Below are 27,636 nucleotides of genomic sequence, written 5' to 3'. Positions count from 1 at the left end.
CTCCTCTCACCAACCTTCCCACCCGCTGGGGGCTAACCCTCACCAGCTTCCACCCGCCCTGCTCACTCCACCGATCACCACCCCATTGGACTCTGCCAGCAGAACAATCATCGCCCCCTCCACCTTTTTCTCCAGAATGTCTGTTGTCGTCCCTGACATCACTGTGGATGATTTCATAGACATCTTGGCTTCAACTGAAATTTGGCTTGTGGGTGGTGACACTTTGCCTCTTACTAAAGCCTTCCCTTTCCATAACCTGCCCCACCCAAACTGCCATGGTGTTGGTATAACTTATCATCAAGTCACACCTTGGTCTCTCCCCAACACCTGTGGCACCATCTCCTTCTTCAAGCACTTCACCTGTTCTACTCCTCTCACCTCCTTTAAAATCCTTGTTTGTACCGCGCCCCCTCAAGTTTCTCCCCGAGATATCCTCTCTCCTTTCCTCCCTCATCCTCAGTGATTTCAAACACCAGCTCAGTTCCCCTTGCCATTTTTCCTTTGACTTCACTGCCCTCCTGTCATCCCTAAATTTTTCCCTTCATAAAAACTCTCCAACTCATAACCACGACCGTCACTTCAGCCTTGGCATTCCCGTGGCTTCTCTATTCCCATGGTCTTGATCACTGACAAGGCTGTCTCTGACCACTCCCTTGCATCGCCTTTGGTACATTTGTCCCCAGCCAAACATTCTGATCGTTCCCCTGGTATTGGCCCCACCTTCACATCCTCAAGTCCTAGGGACCCAGCCATGACCATCTTTGAAATCACAATTGATTTAGCCATCTTTCACCAGATCTGAGTAGACCACATCAAGTTCTATTGAACCGAAACCATCCACTACTCCAGGATCACCCTGGGGGGCAAAGTTAACCCCAGCTTCTTTTTTCCACTATCAACCATCTTCTTAAACCTCTCTCCTCTTCCACCTACAACATCACCTCGAACAGCAATTGTGATTATCTCATGGACTTCTTTGGCACAAAGATTGAAACCATCATTCAATTGTTTCTGCTGCTTCTCCCCTTCCTTTTGCCCATCAAGCCAAACCTCTGCCCAAATACCCCCACTCTAACCCTGAACCCACATCGCTCTCTGATTTCTCTTCCATCTCCCCTCATGCTGCTCCAGGCTCCAGAAGGAATCCATGGACCTCTCTTCTCAGGGCTTCCCTCCCCCTCTCATTACCATGATGCCTTCCCAGCCTGCCTCCTAAGCACTTAGCCGACTACCAGTGGCCGTTCCTCTTGCCGCCCAAATTCCCACACCCGCCCTCCTGCCAGCTGACACTTCAGGTTTGGGTGGGAGACTAATGTGGCCCATGCAGGAGGCCCAGGAGTTAAAATCATGCTGCAGAAGGCTGGATGGTTTTTGGTCTGTCTTAGCCCCTGCCCACACAACTCCCGCTGGGAGTGAAAATCCAAGCTTGTAGTTCAGGATTTTTCATCTTTACTTGGGTAGTAATCTGATGGGTTGGATCACACCCCCATTATAGAACCTGCCTGATTTTCATTTCATTGAAATCAATGGGATGAAAATCAGGCAGGGCCTATAAAGGGTGGGTAATTCACTCCACCAGATTACTGCCCAAGCAGTGAAGACAAAAATGTACCCTTTGTGTTTGATTGGCCTTAACGAGCACTACTTTGCTGCTGTTTGCCTTTTACAGATTTTAGAAGGGAAGATTTAGAGTAATGATAGAACAACAACTTAGAATCATAGAATCATAGAAACATAGAAAGGTTACAGCATGGAAGGAGGCCATTTGACCCATCGGGTCCGTGCTGGCTCTATGCAAGAGCAATCCAGTTAGTCCCACTCCCCCGCCCTTTCCCCATAGCCCTGCAAATTTTTTCTTTTCAAGTACTTATCCAGTTCCATTTTGAAGGCCATGATTGAATCTGCCTCCACCACCCCCTCAGGCAGTGCATTCCAGATCCTAACCACTCGCTGTGTAAAAAAGTTTTTCCTCCTGTCACCTTTGGTTCTTTTGCCAATCATCTTAAATCTATGTCCTCTGGTTCTTGACCCTTCCGCCAATGGGAACAGTTTCTCTCTATCTAGACCCTTCATGATTTTGAATACCTCTATCAAATCTCCTCACAACCGTCTCTGTTCCAAGGAGAACAACCCCAGCTTCTCCAGTCTATCCACGTAACTAAAGTCCCTCATCCCTGGAATCATTCTAGTAAATCTCTTCTGCACCCATTCTATGGCCTTCACATTTTTCCTGAAGCACGGTGTCCAGAACTGGACACAATACTCCAGTTATGGCCGAACCAGTGTTTTATAAAGGTTCATCATGACTTCCATACTTTTGTACTCTATGCCTCTATTTATAAAGCCCAGAATCCCATATGCTTTTTTAACCACTTTTTCAACCTTCAACGATTTCTGCAAATATATCCCCAGATCTCCCTGTTCCTGTACCCTCTAGTTTCTATTGTGTCTCCTCATTCTTCCTACTGAAATGTATCACTTCGCATTTTTCTGCATTAAATTTCATCTGCCGTGTCCGCCCATGCCACCAGCCTGTCTATATCCTCTTGAAGTCTATCACTATCCTCCTCACTGTTTACTACCCTTCCAAGTTTTGTGTCATCTGCAAATTTTGAAATTGTGCCCTGTACACCCAAGTCCAAGTCATTAATATATATTAAGAAAAGCAGTGGTCCCAGCACTGACCCTTGGGGAACACCACATACACCCCCCTCCAGTCCAAAAAACAACCGTTCACCACTACTCTCTGTTTCCTGTCCCTTAGCCAATTCTGTATCCATGTTGCTACTGCCCCATTTATTCCATGGGCCACAATCTTGATAAGCCCACCATGCGGCACTTTCTCAAACGCCTTTTGAAAATCCATATACACCACAACAACTGCGTTGCCCTCATTTACTCTCTCTGTTACCTCATCAAAAAACTCTATCAGGTTAGTTAAACATGATTTCCCTTTAACAAATCCATGCTGGCTTTCCCTAATCAACCCACCCTCATCCAAGTGACACATGTCTTACACATATAGAATCTTAGCAAAATATTCCAAGGGACTTTGCAAAGGGGGAGATCAAGCAGGAATTAGGAGAAGAATTAGAGGAGGTAACCAACGGTGAGGTCTAAATAGGTTTTGAGAAGCTTTTTAAAGGTGGGGAGAAATGAGCAAGGTTGAGGGGGTTTAAGGAGAGAATTCAATAGAGCAGAGTCATGATAGTTGAAAGCTCTGCCAATAATGGTGGATGAAAGGGAGGGGTGATGCAAAGTAGTCTAGATTCAGTCCAGAGTGGTGGACGTGAGCTGCGATGCAGAACTGGAGAAGCTTGCAGAGTTCAGGTGGATGACACCCTGAAGTGGTTTATAAACAGAAATGAGGATTTTGAAGTCAGTGCATTGAGGGATGGGAAGCCGGTGAGTGATGGTAAAGAGAAGCATGATAGGCAAGTGGGAATTAGCTCTGTATAGGATGCAGGCAACAGGGGGCTAGAAATGGTAAAAAGGCAGTTTCACTTTTGGCTGATCTTGCTCACATACCTTTTTGGAAAATAGGCTTTTTAGTCAAAATCTCAGCAAACATAATCTGCTCTTCTGGTGGACATTGTTGAATGACTCTTAGTCTTAACAGCCTAAACATTCTGCTTAATGTGAATGATTAATGAAGTGAACCAAGACTGCACTGTCTACAAATGCAAATTATAGCAAACTTTCAGTTTGCTTTTAATATGGTGAAGCTGTTTTCAGATTTTTTTTCCAGAAAAATCATCAGCATTTCAGTTAGCAGACAAGATTGAGCCACAGTGTATTGAATATGCAACAGGTAGGTGGAGATCAGGTTACAATTTGAATATTTTTGCATTCCATTAAATAAATAAGGTTGTGACGAACTTGATCGAATTTTTCGAGGCGGTGACAAGGAGGATCGATGAGGGTAGCACAATTGATGTAGTCTACATGGATTTTAGCAAGGATTTTGACAAGGTCCCACATGGCAGATTGGTCAAAAAAGTAAAGGCCCATGGGATCCAAGGGAATGTGGCAAATTGGATCCAAAATTGGCTCAGTGGCAGGAAGCAAAGGGTAATGGTCGACGGGTGTTTTTGCGACTGGAAGGCTGTTTCCAGTGGGGTGCCACAGGGCTTGGTACCAGGTCTTTTGCTTTTTGTGGTATACATTAACGATTTGGACTTAAACGTAGGGGGCGTGATTAAAAAATTTGTGGTTGACACAAAGATAGGCCGTGTGGTTGATAGTGAGGAGGAAAGCTGTAGACTGCAGGAAGATATCAGTGGACTGGTCAGATGGGCAGAAAAGTGGCAAATGGAGTTCAATCCAGAGAAGTGTGAGGTAATGCATTTGGGGAGAGCAAACAAGGCAAGGGAATGCACAATAAATGGGAGGATACTGAGAGGTGTAGAGGAAATGAGGGACCTTGGAGTGCATGTCCACAGATCCCTGAAGGTAGCAGGACAGGTGGATAAGATGGTTAAGAAGGCATATGGAATGCTTTCATTTACTAGTCGAGGCATAGAATATAAAAGCAGGAATGTTATGCTGGAACTGTATAAAACTCTAGTTAGGCCACAGCTTGAGTACTGCGCACAGTGCTGGTCACCACATTACAAGAAGGATGTAATTGCACTAGAGAGGGAGCAGAAGAGATTTACGAAGATGTTGCCAGGACTGGAGAATTTTAGCTATGATGACTGATTGGATAGGCTGGGATTGTTTACCTTGGAACAGAGGAGGCTGAGGGGTGATTTGACTGAATTATGAGGGGCCTAGATAGAGTGGATAGGAAGGACCTATTTCCCTTAGCGGAGAGTTCAATAACCAGGGGGCATAGATTTAAAGTGATTAGTAGAAGGATTAGAGCGGAAATGAGGAAGTGTTTTTTCACCCAGAGGGTGGTGAGGGTCTGGAACTCATTGCCTGAGAGGGTGGTAGAGGCAGAAACCCTCAGCTCATTTAAAAAATACCTGGATGTGCACCTGAAGACCCGTGACCTGCAGGGCTACGGACCAAATGCGGGAAAGTGGGATTAGGCTGGGTGGCTCGTTTCTCACCCGGCATGGACACGATGAGCTGAATGGCCTCCTTCTGTGTCGTAAATTTTCTGTGATTCTATTCATTCAGCAGTGGTAAGGAGTGGCAATACTGTTGGCAGTAACACAAATTTCTATCTGGTGCAAGCACCAACAGTATTGATCTTAAACTACGATTCAAGAGAAAAGGGCAAGGGTGTTAATTGACAAATGGATGGTGGGACTTAACTGTACTATTGGTCCACTTGCTGTACTTCCCTATTTTTAGTTTCCTTTAACTTGGTTTTGTCCCTGACACTATGCCAAAACACTGCTCACGTTGTTACATAGAATTACATAGAATTTTACAGCACAGTAACAAGCCATTTGGCCCAACTGGTCTATGTCGGTGTTAATGCTTCACATGAGCCTCCTGCTACCCCTCTTCATCTAACCCGATCAACATATCCTTCTATTCCTTTCTCCCTCATGTACTTATCGAGCTTCCCCTTAAATGCATCTCTGCAATGTTTACCATGGCTTTCAGATTCAAACTGTGGATGAGAGGTGTAATTTGCATTCTTTTTCTTTAAGTATTGTTTACAAATTGGCATACTTACTGCGACTGAATGAGTTGACCTATTTTTGTGCGTAAGCAGGGGAAAGAGGAGGACAAAAAGAGCAACACAAACATGATTCGTGAAACAGCACTCTAGAGTAAATTTTGCTAGGCATTGATTTTGGCTGCACTACTCCTTTGGGAAAAAAACAACCACTATCATTGAAACGTGTTCGTTTTGTGCTCGGTTGTGCTAGTCCTGCTGGCTAACTTTAACATAGTTACAAAATGGCATTGTGGTGCTTTGGTTTGGAGTGATGAGAATAGATTTGATCTCCCATTCTGCTGAGGATGTTCCTGGAGTAGTGAATGGTTTTGGCAGAGGAGACCAAGGCCTGATAGTGCTTAATGTGGTCCAGCCAAACCTCCTCCTCCTGGCCCCACAAAAATTGACCCCCCCCAAAATTTTCGAGGCCTTTTCTGGAGCAGCCTCCAGCGGTCCGCTGGTTAGGCGACACTATGTGGTGCAAATGGGCAGAATATTCGCGGCACACACCCCACCTATTTGTACCTAAAAATTGCAAACATAGGACCCCGATTTGCCTATGTAAGCAACCTCCCGCCTGCTTCAAGTGAGCATGCAGTGCACCCATTTATCGGCCCACATGAAAATTATACCTGATGGTCTTTGGGTGTCCAAGGGATGGCGAGATTCCTCCCCCCACCCACTGATTTTCCACGACTGGCTCCCTATTTTTTAGGTGGGGAACAGGTGGGAGACAGTTGAAAATTGCCCCCACCGAGTTTCACACTGAGACTTCTCTTCAGATAGGCACAAGGAGTTGTTAAAGTGTGGGTTGGGGTGAGTTTTGATACAAAACTACAAATTCCACCTGTCCGGCTTGTGTGGGATTTCTGCTTCGTATAAAACGTCATCTTACCACTTCATAATATTATGCACTGGTGTGCTCTTGCACCATTCCTGCTTTTAACATTTTATACAACAGGATAAGGTTCCTTTTCAATAATCTCTTCCCCAGTGAGAAAATGATTAGTTTTGTCACCCTGTTCAAATAACTTAAATCGGATAAATTCACCGATTCCATCCTCCCAATAGGGACTGTTGATCGAGTATAGGGCTACAACACTTTGGCCCCAATTCTCAATCGATGGGGGTAAATTTTAGTCTTCACCACCTGGGCAGTAATCTGGCCGAGTGGATCACCCAACTGCTGCAGAACCGACCCATTTTTTATCCCATTTCAAAATCAGGCGGGTTCTACAATGGGTAGGCAATACACTCGGCCAGATTACTGTTCGAGGCAGTGAAGACAAAAATTTGCCCTATATTTCCTTAAAGCAAGGTTCCCTATTGGCAGCATGAGACATGTGAATTTATCCAAATATTTCAAGTCCAGAATTATACTTGTCATTTGTACCATGAATAGAATTTTCGTCTTGCTAGGTTTAAGCACCTAAGGATCAATTTTCCTGCTGAGTCACATCAGTGAACATCATGTGACATATTTCCTGTCATTTGCACCGTAGATCTTTAGCTGGCTCTGTCTGCCATGCTACAATGAGGCAAGGTGCCACAGCAATTTCCCTCCACCTCCCCCCCATCCCCCACCCCCCAACCTGAGGCAGGCATCAGAGTGGTGCCAAAATGGCCTCGACACCTGCCTTAATTATTTAAGATGTGGAGATGCCGGTGATGGACTGGGGTTGACAATTGTAAACAATTTTACAACACCAAGTTATAGTCCAGCAATTTTATTTTAAATTCACAAGCTTTCGGAGGCTTCCTCCTTCGTCAGGTGAACGATGTGAAGGAGGACAGGAAATATGTCACATGATGTTCACTGATGTGACTCAGCAGGAAAATTGATCCTTAGGTGCTTAAACCTAGCAAGACGAAAATTCTATTCATGGTACAAATGACAAGTATAATTCTGGACTTGAAATATTTGGATAAATTCACATGTCTCATGCTGCCAACTGACAGGTGGCAGAGATGTGCTCATAGTGGCACAGGCACCCGTCAATCAGTAGGCAATTAAAATAAATTATTTGTTAATTACAAAGAGGACTGCTAGGAGCAGATTCCAATATGCATTCCTAGCAGGTGAGGTTCCCTACTTTAATTATTTAAAGCATTCAGACCCTGGGAAATTGGCTAGGATCAGCCGTGCAGATAAGGGGCTGCTGGATGATCAACCCTGCCAAAGATCTGCCATCATTGTGGCTAAGAGGAAAATCTACACTGTACTTTTTCAAAAAGTTATGGTAACCCTTGTTAAATGGACACTGTCCTTTCACTAAGTTTAAACTGCAAGGAGCAAAGACAGTCTATCTACAGGAATACAGAAAGATTCTTTGACCAATGCTTAATAAAGATGATGGAGTGTTTGATCTGGGGTGTGATTGGGAGCACCCACTTGAAATGTAAATGAAGATTGTAAGGTGTTGATAGTGAGAAAACACTCTGATAACTCTACTGTAAAGTTGCACCTCAGCACTGCACAGTAGGAATTCACAGAACGGTATTTCAAAATTATCTACTTCAGCTGTCTACAGCAGTTAGTCCTTATAAAATTGTATTTTAATTTTAGAGAGATCTTAGCGGTTATTTTCTGACATTGTGCTCCTGGTAGGGAACCTCACCTGCTAGGAATGCATATTGGAATCTGCTCCTAGCGGTCCTCTTTGTAATTAACAAATAATTTATTTTAATTGCCTACTGATTGACGGGTGCCTGTGCCACTATGAGCACATCTCTGCCACCTGTCAGTTGCAGAATGTAATGGAGGCTGGCCTCTCTGGAGGAGTACCATCCCTCCACCCCCCCAAAAAAAATGTGTCCCCTCATATACCTTTATAAGAAGCCTGTGAAATTAAAAAAATACCAGCCCACAGCCCAGGCCTGGACCCCCAGTTGGGCTCGACTTGAAGTCAGTGTACCCCCTGCTACTCTTCTTCCAGGCTGGAGTCGAGGAAACTTCCAGTCTGAGAGTCAACTTCCCGCTATGCCCTCTCTGATGTAAGGGACCATGTTTGGGGCGGTAAGAGGTTCTGCCCCAAACAAGGCTTCATGAAAATTGGGCAATGAAGTTTGGACCCTGTATATCCAAGTCCTGAATTATTTTGTGGCCTCTCCATCACACTCACACCAAACTTACAGCACACTGGAAGAGCCGCAGATATTTAGGGATAGAACTCCAAACTGCAGTGACTCATTTTGATATAATACCAAATAGGAGGTTTGATGATAAAATTAATTACAGTATTAAAGGAACTCAGCAGCATTAATAGGAAATTGGCTAAAGGACATTAAACAGGGACTAGTGGCTAATGGATGTCTTTCAGACTGTAGGAAGCAGTGGTGCCCCCCATGGCTCAGTGTTAGGACCATTGCTCTTCTCTTTTTTTCTTTTGATTTGAATTTGGGTATGGGGCACAATATCAAAATTTGCAGGTGACACGAAAATAAGTAGCATAGATATCTGTGAAGAGAACTGTAAATGACTTCAGGAAGCCATAGACAGGTTGGTAGATGGAGCAGATAGGTATCAGATGGACTGTAATGTGGAGAATTTGCTTGGGGGAAGAATAAAGGAAATAAATATACATTAAATGGTAAGACCTGAAAAGGAGTAGAACAGCAGAGACTTAAGAGTTTAGATTCACAAATTATTAAATGTGAGAGGACAAGTTGATAAATCTGTAAACAAAATGGGATTCTAGTTTTATAAATAGGGTCATAGAGTACAGAAGGAAAGAATGACCTTTGAGACACTCCTTGGGACGTTTTTATAAGTTATAGACACTATGTGAATGCAAATTGTTGTTGTTAATGCTAAATCTATACAAATCGTAGGTTAGCTTACACAGTTAGAAATTTGTGTCTTATTTTGGGTGTTATATTTTAGAGAGGATGTTAAGGCGAGGGAAAGGTTACCAAAGAGATTAGTAAGATGATACCAAAGATGAGAGACTTTATAATGAAGAAAGTAGAAAACCTGGGGCTCTTTTACTAAAACAGAGGAAGTTAAAAAGAAATCAGATAGAGGTGTTTGAAATTATGATAGGTTCGAATAAGATCAATAGAGAAAAATTAATTCCATGGTTGGTAATCAATAATCAGAGGGCATAAATTTAAAATCTTTATCAAAAGTACAAATAAAACGGTAAGGAGATTTTTTTTTAATGCGGAGGGTTGTTCGGATGTAAAATGCCCGAACAGAAACAACTTGCGTCAGAATGCTGCCAACAGAGGAAACCGAGCCCACCCGCACATCCGCCCCCCGTGGAAGCAAACGTACTGACCATCATGGGCAGGGCAAGAGTCACAGTCATGGCGAGTGGCAACGCTGGAGGAAACATTGCACAGAGTTTCTTCACACCTTATCCTCTTTGTCCCTTCTTACTTCCATCTCACCCTACAAATTCTGCATGAAAAACTGCAGCTCCTTTCACCAGACACTTCTTCCTATACTCTATTTCACACCAAATGCCAATCCTTGACCATCTCTTTCATTTCAGGTGCTGAAAATGTGGAGATATCTCTGCTACTTCAGGAAGAGGAGGCCAGCCTTCCTGAACATGCACCTTCACTCGATCTGACCATAGCAAGCACCAGCTCTGAGACTAGCACCAGGCATCCTTTATAGGCGAGAGGAGGGGTCTTCTCATGATGAATCACCAGCCACAAGTGTGCAGGAGCTAGGGCAGGGAGATAGGACATCACAAGTGCCAGCTCACCAGAGAGTGTGTTTGCATACTAGCTCTGCTGCAGAGGACTCAGATGCTCACTTCGAGGGACTAGGCTACCAAAGAAGGCGGTTGGGAATATACCAGTAAATTCTAGATGCACTGGGTAGCCTGCCAGCGAGCCTGGCAGAGCATAGAAACCAAATCTATCCAACGTGGACTGAATGGTCAGCTCCATGAACAAAACAGTGGTGCCCACCTTGATGTACCTCTGTTGACAGCTCTGGCAGCTTTTATGGAAGTTAATACTGCCAGTGTTGACAGGGGCTTCCAGAGCAGTCACATCATTCCTACACTCTGATCTCACACAGGAGTGTTGAAGTGCAGTCCCAAGAGAATGGCCTTGACTCCATGGGAGAGGCACTTGCTGTCCTCTCTCAGGATGACAGCAAAACTGCTCCCCCTTCACCCACTCCACCAATCCCCTTGTTAGTGCCACACAACCAGCAAGGCCAGACTGCCCTGGTCCACGCCGGGGTGCTGTAGTTTGCAGCCGGGTCCTCAAGGCCTAGAGCTGCTCGAGGTCACCCACCGCCTGAAGTGTCCTCAATGAAAGCTTAGCAGCCTTCCACCTCCCAAACCATAGCCATTAGGGAAATACTTTGTAGGAGTAATGGGATAGGTAAATGAGCACAGAAAACAGGCTCTAGGAAGTTGCAGAAGGGTGATTCTTATTTCTGTTAACTATTAGACACAAATGGAAATGAGTTGTTGGATAATTTTGTTTTTGTTCTGGATTTGGTTTTGGTGTTTATATTTGCAGTAAAGTGAGGGCAAGACCCTTAAGGCTGGACAAAAGGTACGCAATCAGATGGCGGTAGAGAATAAGGTGGTAATAAGGATTGCGGGACTGTTGGTGTATTGGGGATGGGAGGGTTGGTTCACATGAAGTGCTCTTGGATAAGCTGCTCTCTGAGAGCTGTGGCAGTTAGAGGCACTGGTGGTCGATGCAGCTCCTGCTCTTCCCCCTCTTCATGTTGCTCCTTATCCTCCTGCTCTTGCTCCTGCTCCTTCTTCTGCTGCACGTCTTGCTGCCCAGGTGGTGGTAAAGGATGGTCCCTCAAGAAGGCAAGTTGTGGAGCATGCAGCAGACAACCACAAATCTGGAAACATGGTCGGGGTGTACTTCAAAGCTCCTCCCGAACGGTCCAGGCAACAGAAGCATTGCTTGAGCGCGCCGAATGTCTGCTCAATGAGGTTTCTGGTGACAGCATGGCTCTCATTGTAGGCCAGCTCTGCAGCTGTGCCTGGATTCCTGACAGCAGTCATGATCCATGTTTGAAGGGTATATAGCCCTTGTCGCTTGTAGCCAACCTGTGGCCTGAAGGTCTGGCTGGAATAAAGGTGGCACAGGGAACTAGCGCAGGATGAATGAGTCATGATTGCTGCCAGGAAACCATGCCGGTGGTTGCAAATAAGCTGGACTTTGAGGGTGTGGTATCCCTTTCTATTGAGAAAGATGCCAGGCTGATGATGGGGAGCACGCAAGGCAATGTGGGTGCAGTCTATGACACATAGGACCTTTGGGAAGCCTACAAAGCAGGCAAAGCCTAGTGCTCTCTTGTCCTGCTTCATTCTGTCCATGAGGAAAGAGATGTAGCTGTTTCTCCCAGTGTAAAGAGCTTTGGTGACCTCCCTGATACAGCGGTGGTTTACAAACTGTGAGATGTCGCTAATGTCACCTGCTGCAGCTTGGAAGGAACATGTTGCATAAAACATTAAGGGCCATGTCTGTGCTGTCCATGTCCTGGTCCCAGGCTCGAGTTGTGGCTGAAGCAGGAGATATACCTCGATGATAGTCTCCTTTGTGAAGTGAAGGCACCTGACACATTGCTCCTCAGTGAAACTAAGGTATGAGAAGAGCTCTCTGAAGACCTGCTGTAGGTATGGCCTCCTGCGCAGTGCCCTCATCTACCTATCTCTTCTCCCAGCTTCTCCTGCTCTCTCCTGTCTTCTTTGCTGCTCTCCCTCATCCTCCAATCTCAAAAGCAGCCCTACCAGACCACCCATGACTGTAGTCAAACTGTTTACAAGGCAGACAAAAGCAGTGAAGCACCAGCAAAATCATCTTTGTCAGAGGAGGGCATAGCATATAAGAGCAGGGAGGTTATGCTGGAACTATATAAAACACTAGTTAAGCCACAGCTAGAGTACTGTGTACAGTTCTGGTCACTACATTACAGGAAAGATGTTATTGCACTAGAGAGGGTACAGAGGAGATTTACAAGGATGTTGCCAGGACTGAAGGATTTTAGCTAAATTACTGCCACAATATTCTACTTTGCAAGACAAGGATCTGACATCTCCTCAGACTCTACTGCTTCTAATTAACTGCTCGAATATGTTGCAACATGTTTTGCATTATCACAGGGCATGATTGTCAGCATGAGTTTCTCCCTTGTTGACATGCTACACACATTTGTACAACTTCAGATGTCCTTCTCTGTACTGTGCTAGGATGCCACCTGAGTTCAAACCTCCAGTCAACTAAAAATCTTGAGGACAGCGTCAGAGCATCATCCTATGGTTCTCTAGTTGCTACCTATTCCATTCTGAGGGTGATCCTGTAGTAGGTATCGCATGGAGGATTCTTTCAAAATTCCACACATAATTAAGTCTGTAATCTGTAAAAAGCTGCATCTGGCTCACATTTGTACATAGGAGTCATGCTTTGACATCATATTTTGGCATGGTGCCTGCATACTTCTGTATCACACTTGGAACTGATTTGTTGAAATTATGTACTCCTAAAAATGCAAACAATCCCAAATGATAGTTAAGGAATACACAAATTAAAAAGCAAGGAACATAGTTGGAAAAACTACCAATAAGAAACTATTAAGGACGTATAAAACTAATGCGGTTGCATTTCCGTGACTTCAGCAGAAGATTTGCGGAAACTGCAGAGAAACACATGAATTATAGAATTTTATCTGAGGTAACTTTCGTAGCAATTAATGAAGTTATTAAATTCAGGTTACTGTTTATTTAGCAATGACAGCGTGTTATATGTGTAACAAGCAAAACTGTGTACTTTGAACTTTTGGCGTTGTTTAATTTTTATTTATTTTGTAATGTATTCTAAATGATTAAAAACCTGTATTTCTTTTACTTATCTGTTTCTGAAAAAAAACCTCAAAAACAACAACAGAATGAATGACAACCTCTGGAAGAATGGCACATTATTCAAGTTTAAGGGAGATTCTGAATAAAAGTCCTGAATTTTAAACATGTTTAGCTTAAGCAGAAACTTTTAAGAGGACATTCTAATAATAGTTGGTAAAAAAGGAAAGATTAATTTTTCTTCAGAATTGCACCAACAATTTTGTATCTTCAGCATTTGAATTTCACCCTTCAGATTTTTGTGCACTTGTGTTTGTCGCCTTCATGGCAAATGTTGTAAATTGTGTGTTCCTACAATTTAAGCTGCAAAGACCTTGGAGGTGAAATTGGATAGTGCCAGCCTGCGAATTAGATGCAGGGAACGATCCCTGCAGTGGAATGGATAGGCGCGAGGCACACTTGATATTGTGGATGCTACAATGGGGGGAGGCATCAAGATCTCTCTGGATGGATGGATGAATTGAGATGGGCTGAATGGTCTTTGGCATCTAAAATTATCTTGTGATCTTGTGAATAAGTCAAATTCCATTTTTATTGCAAGGAATTCCTGGATTTTTATGGGTGGTTCAGAAATTGCATTCTGCAACTCTGTCCATTTAACATGGAAAGCCTAAACCAGTTGCACTGTCCAGGATTGCCACACCCAGAATAAAACCAGCCCTTTCAAAATATGTATCAGAAAAATGATAGCTATTCTAGAATAATTTGAAATTGTAATCTCATCTGGGGGTTTAGACAATGGTTATGAACCTCTCCGGCTGTAACTTCATCTGCACCTTTTAATGATATTATTATGTTTGCAATCATTTTCAGCTATCCATTACTTTCTATTTAAACAGATAGAGTTCACCTTTAATGATCAAACGTTGACTTTTTATTATCTTTAAATAGGTTTCATCACCCAAGGTTCAGCTTTTAACAGATAATACGTTCAGCCACTGATAGATGAACAATTTGTAGGACCTCTTCTGTTTGATGTTGCTCTTTGCTTATACATTAAGACTTTGATACATAAACGATTAAGTACACAATGAATATTTTATGTTCATAGAGGAATGTTTCTTCTTAACCGGTTTGCTGTTTTGATTGTAATTTGTTGTAAAATACTCAATTATTAATCTATGTACCTGTCATGATCAACACTGCTTTACCTATGAGTGTACATTATTAATTTGAAGGAAGACAGAGTTTTTTTTTCCCCTGTCTCATTTCTCCATTTTGTACTGATGCAATCATGAATATAATTTTCATCCAAACTAAGCAAATATTATTAATGTGATACAACAGTATATTACTTGTATTGGCTATATGCAATTCTTTTACAGTGAGTAGTAGTATAATTCAGTAGTGCAAGTCTGCCCCCTTCAGGACCAGTTGATTTAAGCAAATTCACAGGTGGTAATATCTGTAAGGGATAGAAAACAGAAGAGTTAAGGGCCAGTTTTATAAGAGCAATGTTCCGGCATGGAGTTTTGTCTGCTAGGAGCGCACATTCAGAAATCGCAGACGCACTCCCCACAATTTTTTGTCTGTTAAAATCAATGGACAGAAATATGTGGAGACAAAACCCATAATTTCCTGATGTGCATTCTCGATGGGCGAAGCTCCACATTGGGAGTTGTAAATTTGGGTCTTTACATTCTGCACTGACACTTAGGCCCTGAAATTATGTTGTCGGATAATAGCATATGAATAAAATTGCATTCGGCTGAACTTCTTTTGTCCACAATTTTAGCAGATATTCATCTATTTATTTTAAACGGATCAAAACTTCTACTAAAATGGTAGAGAGAGGAGTTCCAGGTAAGTGCATTAAGTGTTCATTCCATTATTATCGCAATGCATAATCTCAATGTTATAGTCTTTTCACCAAAAATTGTGTGATAAGAAATATCAGTTAAAATATTCGTAATATAATCAGCTTTTAAATAAGATTATATTTCAAGAACATAATTTGCTCTAAGTTTATTTTTTTTAAATCATTTTTCCCAGCCTATGTAGTCTCAGGGACAGGGGGACAGATGGAGAAATGTTATACATTGTCATGTAATTCATGCTTTTGATTGGCATTTAGGCTAATTTAAAAGGATTGATTTAAACTAAATCAGTTTAAGAATGCATAAGCAATCCAGTTTAAATTAGATTCATTACAATGTGACGCTAATGCTATTACGGGTCTCTTTAGCATACTTAGTTAAATCCCTGGAGAACTGAGCATATTTGGATTAATCAGAGGCCAGTTTCTTTGTTCATTTTCAAGTGCAAGTTGGAGAGCAGTGGTTTAACCCTTTCAAACGCTGAAAGTCATTCTCATTTTTTTCTTTATCTATTCTTTCTCTTTTAATGCTTCCCCCCCACCCCCCCACAATGTTTCCCATCCTCTCATGAAGGCACTGACTCATGCTGAAGTATGGTTCCATGGGTGCTGATCACCTTTCAATACTTCAAACTAATGGCAACTCTTCAAGTGCAAACCTAGGAAATGAGTGCTGGCAGGCTATTCTAACATGGAGGGCATCACAACGAGCCAAATCATCTCCTCGCACCACATCCACGCACGCCACCACACGGGTAACTGGACAACTTTTCCCTTCCTTAATCCTGGAATGCATAGGCCAATTGTAGGACCCCTGTTTCCAGCTTGGGCCTCAGGGTTGTTGGCCTGTTTGGCTGGGTTATATGTTGACTTTACCAAATGAGCAATCGATACTTTTTCATTGGTGCTAGTGAGAAAAACAGAATTGCAGAAAAAATATTTCTTGATTTCAGGATATTTTGGCATATAAATGTAAATTATTATAAAATAGTGATGCCATTTCAACGAATCAGGATGCATACATGTTGCTACAACTGCAATTCCATTGTTGTAGAATAGCTTCCCCACGCATGTCAGTCGATAAGTCATAAAATAAACTTTGCTACATTCATTTGTTAACCCGTGAGAAAGAAGTAATTCATTATTAAATGATTTATAACATATCTCTAATGATTGGGCCCAGTAATTGCCAAAAGTGGGACCTACATGTAATAGAACTACTTATTGTATGGCCTCACAGTCCGAATACATTGGGCTTGTTTGCATTGACACTTAAACTATCAAACACTGGATTCAGTTATTATAAATGCATATTTTAATCACGATACCTAAGAAATCTTTAAGGACTAGAACTTAATTCAGCAAGTAATACAACTTTTAAGTAAACCCCCAAGAGATTTACAAAATCATAATGATAAATCACACAAATCAGAATTTTTTGATATCGGCAATATCTAGGTTATAACAAAATGAACTGCTTACTCCTCAAAAAAAACAAAATGCATGGCATAATTATAAATCATGACCTGGTTATTTCTGTTGGCAGTAAGTGTACCCACTGATTTTGATTGATTTTTCCGCCTGGCAACAATTGCAACCAGCAGGTAAAATTATTTTAATGCCAGTAGTAATTGTTTAGCATTGAAGAGGTGGAATAGGGTCACTGGAGGGTGGTTTGGCAAAATTATTTCTGTTTCCTCAAAGCCAGCAGAGACTAGGCGATGGTTCACAGGTATCACAAATATTTTAGTGTTGCTGTGTCTAAGTTGGTTGGGTTGAGAGAAAAAATAAAATATGAGCAGACATGTTGTAATGTACAATTAATCAGATAGCAATCTTGTTCCACTCATCGGAGGACTTCATTTCTTTCAATAGGTTTTGGCTTCTTAAATGTCACATACATCACAAAACAAACCCAATAAAACAATGATGAGACAAACCCAATGCTGCGAATTATAACATAAATTGTTCCTGTAAGAATAACATATCTAGGAATTAAAATGTACTGAAAAAATATACTTGGAGTTGCCTAAAAAAGTTGAGCTGAGGATGAAAATAATACGATCGCAGATGATTTTACAGATGTTGGCATCTTCAGGCAGTTGAAAATGTGTTCAGAACATGACTAATGTAATACAGTAAGCAACCATTGAATTGTACAAATAGAATGGAGAACAGCTTTGTAGCACAGTCTATATTTGACTAGTTAACATAGCCTGAAATCACAGAACAATGTTTGCAGTATAGCTCTCTGCAAATGCTTAAGCAATCGAGAATTCTCAAGTAAGTTAGGGATTGTTGCCCGTAATTGATAGACCATCTGTCTGAGATCACTGTGGTGTCAGTAAAATCAGGAGTTCATTGCTCCTGTCATAAAGCGGTAGCTGAAAAAAGTATCAAAAACTCCATGTGCCTTTAAGCATTTATATAATTGTATCATTTTTAACAGTTTAAAAATCTTAATGATGTTTTCTTTTGTGTCAGTCCTGGTTATGCTCATTTAATGAAGAAGGCATTTATCACTTGTCAGTGTGTTGATGTCCCTTAAGAAGCACCACCTTGTGGTCAATAAAAAGTTAGCACTCCAAAGAGTCTGGCCTTTGTGTCCATGATCTTAAGCACACAATAAATTCTACTTACTCTTTTTTTTCTCTAGAGTCTTAATAGTTTTACTAGTCATTTTATTGAATCTAGTAAGACTATTTTTATTGTCACATCTCACTTGTTGTCAATTTTTTGCCATTTGTTTTAATATAGGTAACTGCTTTATTTGAATTTTCTTATCCCACAGTTCAGGAACAAATATTCACCATTCTGTTTACATGGGCAATATGGTCAGAATATTAACAAAATTGCAGAGCAATTTGTTTTTAATTACTGCAAAATTGCTCTTCCTGAATATTTTACTGAGGAAACTTACTCCATTCCAGGTTGAAACAATGTGGCAGTTTAATGTGACAATGATAAAAATCCATTCTGATAATGCATTTAGAATATGTCCTCCGCTGATAAACAAGGAAATTGTGAGAGGGCATTAAAAACTCTCAAGTTTGGTATTGCAGTCTGAACCACTTGATGAGTTTACCTTGTGGGTTTTGATTATTCTCTAATTAAACAAAATAAGGTTAGAAGTTGATCATTGTTGCATTCATTTTTCAGATAGGGGGCAAAAACGACCAACTTCACAGGAATATGCCCTGTGCCCCAAGCACACCTATAGCAGGCATTAAACTCCTTGCATTTGTTAATAAGGGGTCTAACACCGCTTTTAGAAACCTTCTGAGAAATTGGGCTGTCCTGAGCGGAGAAGGCGCCGGATCTCCACAGCACTCCTGAAAGCCGCAATTGGCCCCCTTTCCACTGTCCTCTCCCCACGTCACTTACCTGAAGGCCGCTGCCAGTGTGCAACCAAAGCACATGAAAATGATTGGCACCTCATGTGACCTCCAGATCACTATAAAACCATCTGTAACTTTCAAAGTAAGGAATCTTACAACACCAGGTTATAGTCCAACAGTTTTATTTGAAAATCACAAGCTTTCGGAGGCTTTCTCCTTCGTCAGGTGTCTTTCTCCTTCACACCTGACGAAGGAGAAAGCCTCCGAAAGCTTGCGATTTTCAAATAAAACTGTTGGACTATAACCTGGTGTTGTAAGATTCCTTACATTTGTACAGCCCAGTCCATCACCGGCATCTCCACATCACTTTCAAAGTATGTCACAATATCATCACAGAAATAAATGCCTCAGCCAAGAAATTTCACTTCCGCCCAAAACAGGTTCTGCAATGGGCGAGCTGCCTACGGAGGTGCGACAGGCGCTGGTAACTTGCCTAAATTATTGAAATAAGGTCTGAGGCCCGATTTTGGGCTGGCTTCCAGCCTCCAAGTTGCGCAGTGTAGACTTTGGGCCTGGAAACAGGCCCAGAAGGATTTCTACTTCGTAGAGTTCTCATTCAATTGTGAAATGTTGCCTTTGGTGACCTTTAAACAGGACTCAGATTTGCTGATAGCTTAACTAATCAAAACAGTGAAAAGCTGAGCCATAAAGAATAAGAAGATCCAAGTTTCAATGCCTGGTCTGTGCTGAGTTTGCTGATCTCATTCCAGAGGGTCCTGCTGGATTTGGACATGTGTGGACACCGGTGAGAACAGAATTGGGTGTGGATGTGATGCCTTCAATGGCTGAATAGCTTAACAGCACTCACCATTGAGGTTTACATGTAAATAATGGCCATTTGGGTGAGGTGCCAAATGATGTCCAATGCCTGTGCACTGTACCTCAGACTTCAAGAAAGGAGAGGGCAGAAAACTGGCTAAAGAAAAAGAAAGTTATATTGGTTCAGATCTCACTTTCTATAACACAATACCATCATAGTTGAATATTTGGAGTTGGAGAAATAAAAACTGATCACCTTAAATTCACTTTTGAGTTTAATTATCTCAAAAATGTATTGGATTAAAACAGGAACTGTTGTTCTGTAACTACAATGTGGGCTCGTGTAATTTAGCTGCCATTGAATCTCCACCAATAGTGACAAAATAATTTCCTGTCCATTTTGAATTTGCGATAGATTATAGGTGCCAAATTATATTCCCATTGCCATTATTTGATATTTCAAGATGGGGAACACATTATAGAGATTTATGACTACTAATGAGTTATTACTCTCTGAGGAGAAAAAAAACATAAGCAAAATTGTAAAATTATAAAGGAATGGAAAGGACTTGCATTTTATACAATGCCTTTCAGGACCTCAGGACATCCCAAAGCGCCTTACAGCAAATGAAGTACAAATTTCAAATAATATATTAATGTCTTAATGTAATCAAAATAGATTGGCTATTCACAATGTTTACAATGGAGAGCAAAATTAAAACTTTGTTCGAATCAATTTTAGATTATTTTGTAGGCACCACAATATGTCAACCTTTAAATGACATTAACTTACTTTTCTTTCATAAAAGATATTCTTGTAACATGAATTATGAAATTGTCTGATCTCAATAACATTTATTTGGAATAATATTTTATTGATTTTGAGAACGTGACAATACTATAATTTACAGAAAGGTAGCATCATAATACAGCTGGGAATTAATCCAGCTAAAACATATGATGATGACTGGCACCTTATGTGACCTGCAGATCATTATAAAACCACCTGTAACTTTCAAAGTATGTCACAATAACTTCATGGAAATCAATACATTAGCCAATAAATTCAACTTCTCCCAAAACAGGCACAAAGTCAGTAGAGCAGCTGCTCTGCCCGCTTGTTCATGCTGGTGTGAGGCCCGAATCAAATTTGGGCGTGGGCCTCATTTAAATGCCGCCACTGAGTAGTGGGCACTAAACGGATGCCTTTCTGCAGTTCGTCTTCTGTCGTGGCGTGGGAAATCTGCTGGATCTACACTGAGCCAGCCAACAACAGGGGTCGAGGAGGGGAAGGCGATCCCGGTGGGGGCCTCGAAAGAGCCAGCAGTGGGCCGGATCCATTTTTGTGGGCACAGAAAGAGCACTCCTACTTCTCCTGGGCAAGCTCAAGATTTCCTCGGCCATTTTTTGATTGGCCTCCAGTGGTCTGTTTAACGACCGCTGATTTGGCTGCTCAATGCCTAGTAAAAGTGGGTGGTGTGTGCCCGTTTGTACCGGATTTTTGCAATCGGGGTCCTACAAGTGGCGTAGAACCCCAATTTGCATATCTAAGCAACTTTATGCATGTTCCATACAGGTAGGGTGTTTTCCCATTTCCTGGCCCATCTGAAAATTGCATCAGGTGGGCCTTGGCTGTCAAAAGAGCAGCCACGTTGCCCCCCCCCCCCAACTTTTCAACTGTTAGCCGCCTGTTTTTCCGATGCAAAACAGGCAATCGTGAGTTGAATTTCTCGCCCTTTTGAGTCTATTCAAGGAGAAATAGAAGAAGATGCTATTTTTGTTGAGGGGTGGTCTTGTCTGACTAATTGATTGAATTTTTCGAGGAGGTGACAAGGAGGATCGATGAGGGTAGCACAATTGATGTAATTTACATGGATTTTAGAAAGGATTTTGACAAGGTCCCACATGGCAGATTGGTCAAAAAAGTAAAGGCCCATGGGATCCAAGGGAATGTGGCAAATTGGATCCAAAATTGGCTCAGTGGCAGGAAGCAAAGGGTAATGGTCGACGGGTGATTTTGCGACTGGAAGGCTGTTTCCAGTGGGGTGCCGCAGGGCTCGGTATGAGGTCCTTGCTTTTTGTGGTATACATTAACGATTTGGACTTAAACGTAGGGGGCATGATTAAGAAATTTGCGGATGACACAAAGATAGACTGTGTGGTTGATAGTGAGGAGGAAAGCTGTAGACTGCAGGAAGATATCAATGGACTGGTCAGATGGGCAGAAAAGTGGCAAATGGAGTTTAATCCGGAGAAGTGTGAGGTAATTTGGGGAGAGCAAACAAGGCAAGGGAATACACAATAAATGGGAGGATACTGAGAGGTGTAGAGGAAGTGAGGGACCTTGGAGTGCATGTCCACAGATCCCTGAAGGTAGCAGGACAGGTGGATAAGATGGTTAAGAAGGCATATGGCATGCTTTCCTTTATTAGCTGAGGCATAGAATATAAAAGCAGGGATGTTATGCTGGAACTGTATAAAACACTAGTTAGGCCACAGCTTGAGTACTGTGTACAGTTCTGGTCACCACATTACAGGAAGGATGTAATCACACTAGAGAGGGTGCAGAGGAGATTTACAAGGATGTTGACAGGACTGGAGAATTTTAGCTATGATGACAGATTGGATAGGCTAGGGTTGTTGTCCTTGGAGCAGTAGAGGCTGAGGGGTGATTTGATTGAGTTGTACAAAATTATGAGGGGCCCAGATCAAGTGGATAGGAAGGACCTATTTCCCTTCGCGGAGGGGTCAATAACAGGGGACATAGATTTAAAGTGATTGGTAGAAGGATTAGAGAAGAAACGAGGAAACATTTTTTCACCCAGAGGGTGGTGGGGGTCTGGAAATCACTGCCTGAGAGGGTGGTAGAGGCAGAAACCCTCAACTCATTTAAAAAATACCTGGATGTGCATCTGAAGAGCCGTGATCTGTAAGGCGGCCAAATGTGGGAAAGTGGGATTAGGCTGGGTGGCTCCTTTCTCAGCCGGCGCGGACACTGTGGGCCGAATGGCCTCCTCCAGTGTCATAAATGTTCTATGATTCTATGATTCTTTGCAAATCTACCAATCTTATTTTTCAAAATGATAGTTCTCAAGGTGCCTTTATAAGACTAAGCTTACTGAATCTCCTCTCACCACTAGCAACGGTGACAGGCAAGGTGAGAAGTAAGCATATGGCAATAAAAGTAAAAGGATTGCACCTCTACGAGTAATGTAAAACTTCAGAGGGGTTGTCCCAATATTTGGGAATTATCCTAGAATGATGCTTTGTTTCAGTTTTAAGTAATGTGACACAAAGCTCCCCGCCAAGTCATCCGCCAATCCTGACTTGGATATATATCGTCAATCCTTCGTTGTCACTGGGTCAAAATCCTGGATCTCCCTACCTAACAGCGTTGTGTGAGCACTTTCACCACACGACTGCAGTGGTTCAAGGAGAAGGCCCACCACCACCTTCTCAAGGACAAAAAGAATGAATTTTTAAAAATCACACTCACTTCTTCCTTTGCTGTCTTCACACCAGGCACAAACAGCATTCTCTACTCACATCCCAGAACCAGAAACTCCTCCCAGGACTCATTCCTCACTTCACATTCCACAGACTTGGCTTTCCATTAATCACCTCCCCGTCCTAATTCCATTTTGCTTCTTCTCCAGCTCTCAGCAGGTGCACGATATGGAGAAGCCCTACACATCTCCACTTTCCTTTTCAAGAACCACTCACTATCTGTCACCCTCTCATTCTGCAGGAGAAAACAGAACATAATGACAGGGAGAGTATTACTGGTAAGATTACTGATAAGCCCGAAGATTGGGAAAACTTTAAAAACCAGCAAAGGATGACGAAAAGAATATTAAAGAGGGAGAAAATAAATTATGAGAGTTAACTAGCAAGAAATATAAAAACTGACAAGGATATAAAAAGGAAGAGGGTAGCTAAAGTAAACATTGGTCCCTTAGAGGATGAGACTGGGAAAATAATAATGGAAAACAAGGAAATGGCAGAGGAATTGAACAGATATTTTGTATCTGTCTTCACAGTAGAAGATACTTATAACATACCAATAATAGTAGATAATCAAGGGAGGAACTAAAAACAATCACTATCACTAGAGAAAAAGTACTAGGTAAACTAATGGGTCCAAAGGCTGACAAGTCCCCTGGACCTGATGGCTTGCATCCAAGGGTCTTAAAGGAAGTGACTACAGAGATAGTGGATGCATTGGTTGTAATCTTCCAGAATTCACTAGATTCTGGAAAGGTCCCAGCGGATTGGAAAACCGTAAACATAACACCCTTATTCAAGAAGGGAGTGTGGCAGAAAGCAGGTAACTATAGACACGTTAGCCTAACATCTGTCATTGGGAAAATGCTAGAATCCATTATTAAGGAAGTAGTAGCAGGACATTTGGAGACTCATAATGCAATCAAGGAGAGTCAACATGGTTTTATAAAATCATGTCTGACAAATTTATTAGAGTTCATTGAGGAAGTAACGGGCAGGGTGGATAAAGGGGAACCATTGGATGCAGTATATTTGGATTTCCAAAAGGCATTTGATAAGGGGCCACATAAAAGATTACTGCACAAGATAAGAGCTCATGGTGTTGGGGGTAATATACAGGCATGGATAAAGGATTGGCTAACTAACAGAAAACAAAGAGTCGGGATAAAAGGTTCATTTTCAAAATGGCAATCTGTAACTAGTGGGGTGCCGCAGGGATCAGTGCTGGGGCCTCAACTATTTACAATATATATATATTAATGACTTGGATGAAGGAACAGAGTGTGTTGTGGCCAAATTTGCTGATGATACAAAGATAGGTGGAAAAGCAAGTTGCGATGAGGACACAAAGGGGTCGATTTTAGCACCCGCGATCGGGTGCGTTCCTGGCGGGGGGGGTCAAAAAATCGGGGATTCCCGGGGCGGGTCGGGAGCCCGGCTCCAACCCGCCCACTTCCGGGTTTCCCACAGACGCGCTGACATGCGCGCGCAGCCCCCGCATGTGGGACTTCCGCCGGCAATTAAAGCCGCGGGGTGCCACTTAAAGTATTTATTTTGGTATTTCAGGTCGTTTACAGACCTGATTAACGAGATATTTTAGGAGGGTTGCGATTTTACAAACAACTGGGACTGTTTCCCGTACTGGGGGAAACACTCCCAGTTCAAATGGACATGTTGCAGCCATCAGCCTGTGGCAGCTGCAAAGGTCCATTTGACAGGTTGTGGGGGGAGACCCTCACTCATTGCAGGAGGCCACTCTGTCACTTTTGACAAAGTTTGGCCTCCACCACCCTCCTCCGAACAATAAAATTCACCAACTTGCACAGTTACCCCGGTGTCCAGACACCATGTACCTACCTTGCGGACCCCCTCAGATGTACATCTTCCGGGAGATGGGGGCCGCCGTAGCTGCAGTCATGACCTCCTCGGAGGGCGAACAGAATCACCAGCCTCGCCGGCCACGCCGTCCACCTCTGACACGTGGAGCTCCACAACACAGTGCTGTGACACATCCACCTGCACAGCAGGAGGGAGGGCTACCGCAGAAAGAGACGTGTCGCAGAGGGCACTACCCTCGCCTCAGGGTCCACAGACCGAGGCTCAGCTTCCTGGACCTCTCTGAGCAGCAGTGCACACGGAGGCTCAGAGTCACTCGACATGTAGTCATGGACATCTGCAGCCTCCTTCATGCTGAGCTGCTCCCGGCTGGCCCGAGCACCATCTTCTTACCTGTCGCTGTCAAAGTCACCACTTCCCTCAACAACTTCTCCTCCGCATCCTTCCAGGGTGCCACCGGGGACATCGCCGACGTCTCTCAGTCGTCTGCGCAGAAGAGCCCTGCAAATACACCTACACCCACTCTGCAGTGACACAATGCGTGGCATCAGTTGTGGGTCTTCATAGTGATCCTCAGGAAAGGGCATTATTGCACAAACCAGACAAGATTCGCAAAGACGTGGTAGTGGTGATGCCAATATAATATGTAATGTGAGTTGGTCAGAAATTAAATATAAGTAAAAACCATGACAAACCCTCAAACATCCTTGTGCATCCCCTTCATGCATGTATGTGATGCATGGCCTGAGGCTGCAGCACAGATTGTGGCAGGTTGAGTGAGGCTGACCGTGAAAGAGATGCATCAGAGTGTGAGTATGAGATAAAGCCATGAGATTGTATGAGGATTGGGTTGAGTGGTAGTGGTGGGATGTGTACTGGCGAGGTGAGTAAGTGCAGGTAAGATGAGGATGAGGTTTGAGTGGGTGTGAGGGGTGATGTGACAGAGTAGTGTTGGCAGTGCAGAAGGAGATGTGGGGCGGGGGCGGTGATGTGGCAGACGGAGTGTAGGGGAATGAGTAAGTGTACTCACTTTGGCTGACCTACTTAGGTCATTGCAGCGCCTCCTGCACTGTACACAGGTGGGCGATATGTTGGTGGTGCTGGTGACCTCCTCTGCCACCTCGAGCCAGGCCTTCCTGGTGGCAGAGGCAGGCCGCTTCCTCCCGCCCGCCGAGGGGAAGATCTCTGTCCTCCCCCTTCATCCTCACCCCATCCACTGCTACCTGGAGTGAGGCATCATTAAATCTGGGAGCAGCCTTCCCCCTGAGCTGCTCCATGCTGTAATTTTTCCTATTTCTTGCAGCATCAGTCAGTGGAGGACTGCCCCTTTAAATAGAGCTCCTCCAGCTGACAGACCTTACTGCGCATGCGCAGTCCGCCTGACACACAGATCAGCAGCGGGGAACCCGGAAGACCAGGTAAGTGGATCCAATTAGCCTGCGATTGCATTCGGGGCAGACTGATTTCACCGGGTACGTTACCCACGCGCTCAATCTCCCCCCCCCACCGCCGCGAACCCGCCGCCCTGGTAATATCGGGCCCAAAGTGTCTGCAAAGGGATAGTGACAGGTTAAGCAAATGGGCAAAAATTTGTTAGATGGAATATAATGTGGGAAAATGTGAAGTCATCCACTTTGGGAGGAAAAATAAAAAAGTAAAATATTATTTGAATGGAGAAATACTACAAAATGCTGCAATATTGAGGGATCTGGGTGTCCTCGCACATGAAACACAAAATTTCAGCATACAGGTGCAGCAGGTAATCCGGAAGGCAAATGGAATATTGGCCTTTATTTCTAGGGGGATGGAGTATAAAAGCAGGGAAGTCATGCTACAACTGTACAGGGTGCTGGTGAGACCACACCTGGAGTACTGCTTACAATTCTGGTGCCCTTACTTAAGGAAGGACATACTTGCATTGGAGGCAGTTCAGAGAAGGTTCACTAGGTTGATTCCGGGTATGGAAGGGTTGTCTTATGAGGAAAGATTGAACAGGTTGGGTCTATACTCATTGGAGTTTAGAAGAATGAGAGGAGATCTTATTGAAACATAGAAGATTCTGAGGGGACTCGATAGGGTAGATGATGAGAGGATGTTATCCCTCATGGGGGAATCTAAAACTAGGGGGCATAGTCTCAGAATAAGGGGTTGCCCGTTTAAGATGGAAATGAGGAGGAATTTCTTCTCCCAGAGGGTCATGAGTCTTTGGAATTCTTTACCCCAAAAAGCTGTGGAGGCTGAGTCATTGAATACATTCAAGGCTGAGTTAGACAAATTTTTGATCAGCAAGGGAGTCAAAGGATATGGGGAAAGGGCGGGAAAGTGGAGTTGAGGTAAAAATCAGATCAGCCATGATCTCATTAAATGGTGGAGCAGGCTCGAGGGGCCGAAAGGCCTACTCCTGCTCCTATCTCTTATGGTCTCTTATGGAGAGTAGCACGAATCAGGGAGGAGTACCTGAAATCATAGCCCTCATCCAAATGGAGTGGGAAGCCCTAGTGGTCCAGAAAAGCCATGGTCATCAGTGAAGACAAAGCTAGTGGCTTATCTGAACAGGGTGTCTACATATTGTAATCTTTCATTCACCTCACCAAATCACACATTCAGCCAGCCTGAAAACTTCAGGCTGCATTCTGAAGACTGTCAGCTGCTAATGTGCAGCTTCTCAGTGCCAAACTAACTCTTGTCACTTTTCTCTTTCATCTAGGTCCTTCTCAGCACTGGGACCCTGCAGAAGAGGAGACCTCAGAGGAGGACAATGCTGCTGAGGATGTACTATCATCACTCACAAGGACCAGCACAGAGATTGGCACTCCACATGGTTTAGTCAGTGACTTAGAAGGGTTTGCATGTGGT

General features: G+C 43.2%; 1 long non-coding RNA gene across 1 annotated transcript in view; it reads right to left on the bottom strand.

The window, feature by feature from the left end:
- Positions 1–14,343: 14,343 nt before the first annotated feature.
- The window catches only part of LOC137321096 (uncharacterized), a 50,872-nt gene continuing 37,579 nt past the window's right edge, over positions 14,344–27,636 (bottom strand). The window contains exon 3 of the long non-coding RNA XR_010962710.1: positions 14,344–14,872. This is a non-coding gene — a long non-coding RNA (uncharacterized lncRNA). The remainder of the gene's footprint in view (positions 14,873–27,636) is intronic.

This window comes from Heptranchias perlo, chromosome 4 (genome assembly GCF_035084215.1).
Source record: "Heptranchias perlo isolate sHepPer1 chromosome 4, sHepPer1.hap1, whole genome shotgun sequence".
Lineage (NCBI taxonomy): Eukaryota > Metazoa > Chordata > Chondrichthyes > Hexanchiformes > Hexanchidae > Heptranchias > Heptranchias perlo.
The sequence above is the reverse complement of the archived record's forward strand: the minus strand, read 5'-3'. Positions and strand labels throughout refer to the sequence as shown.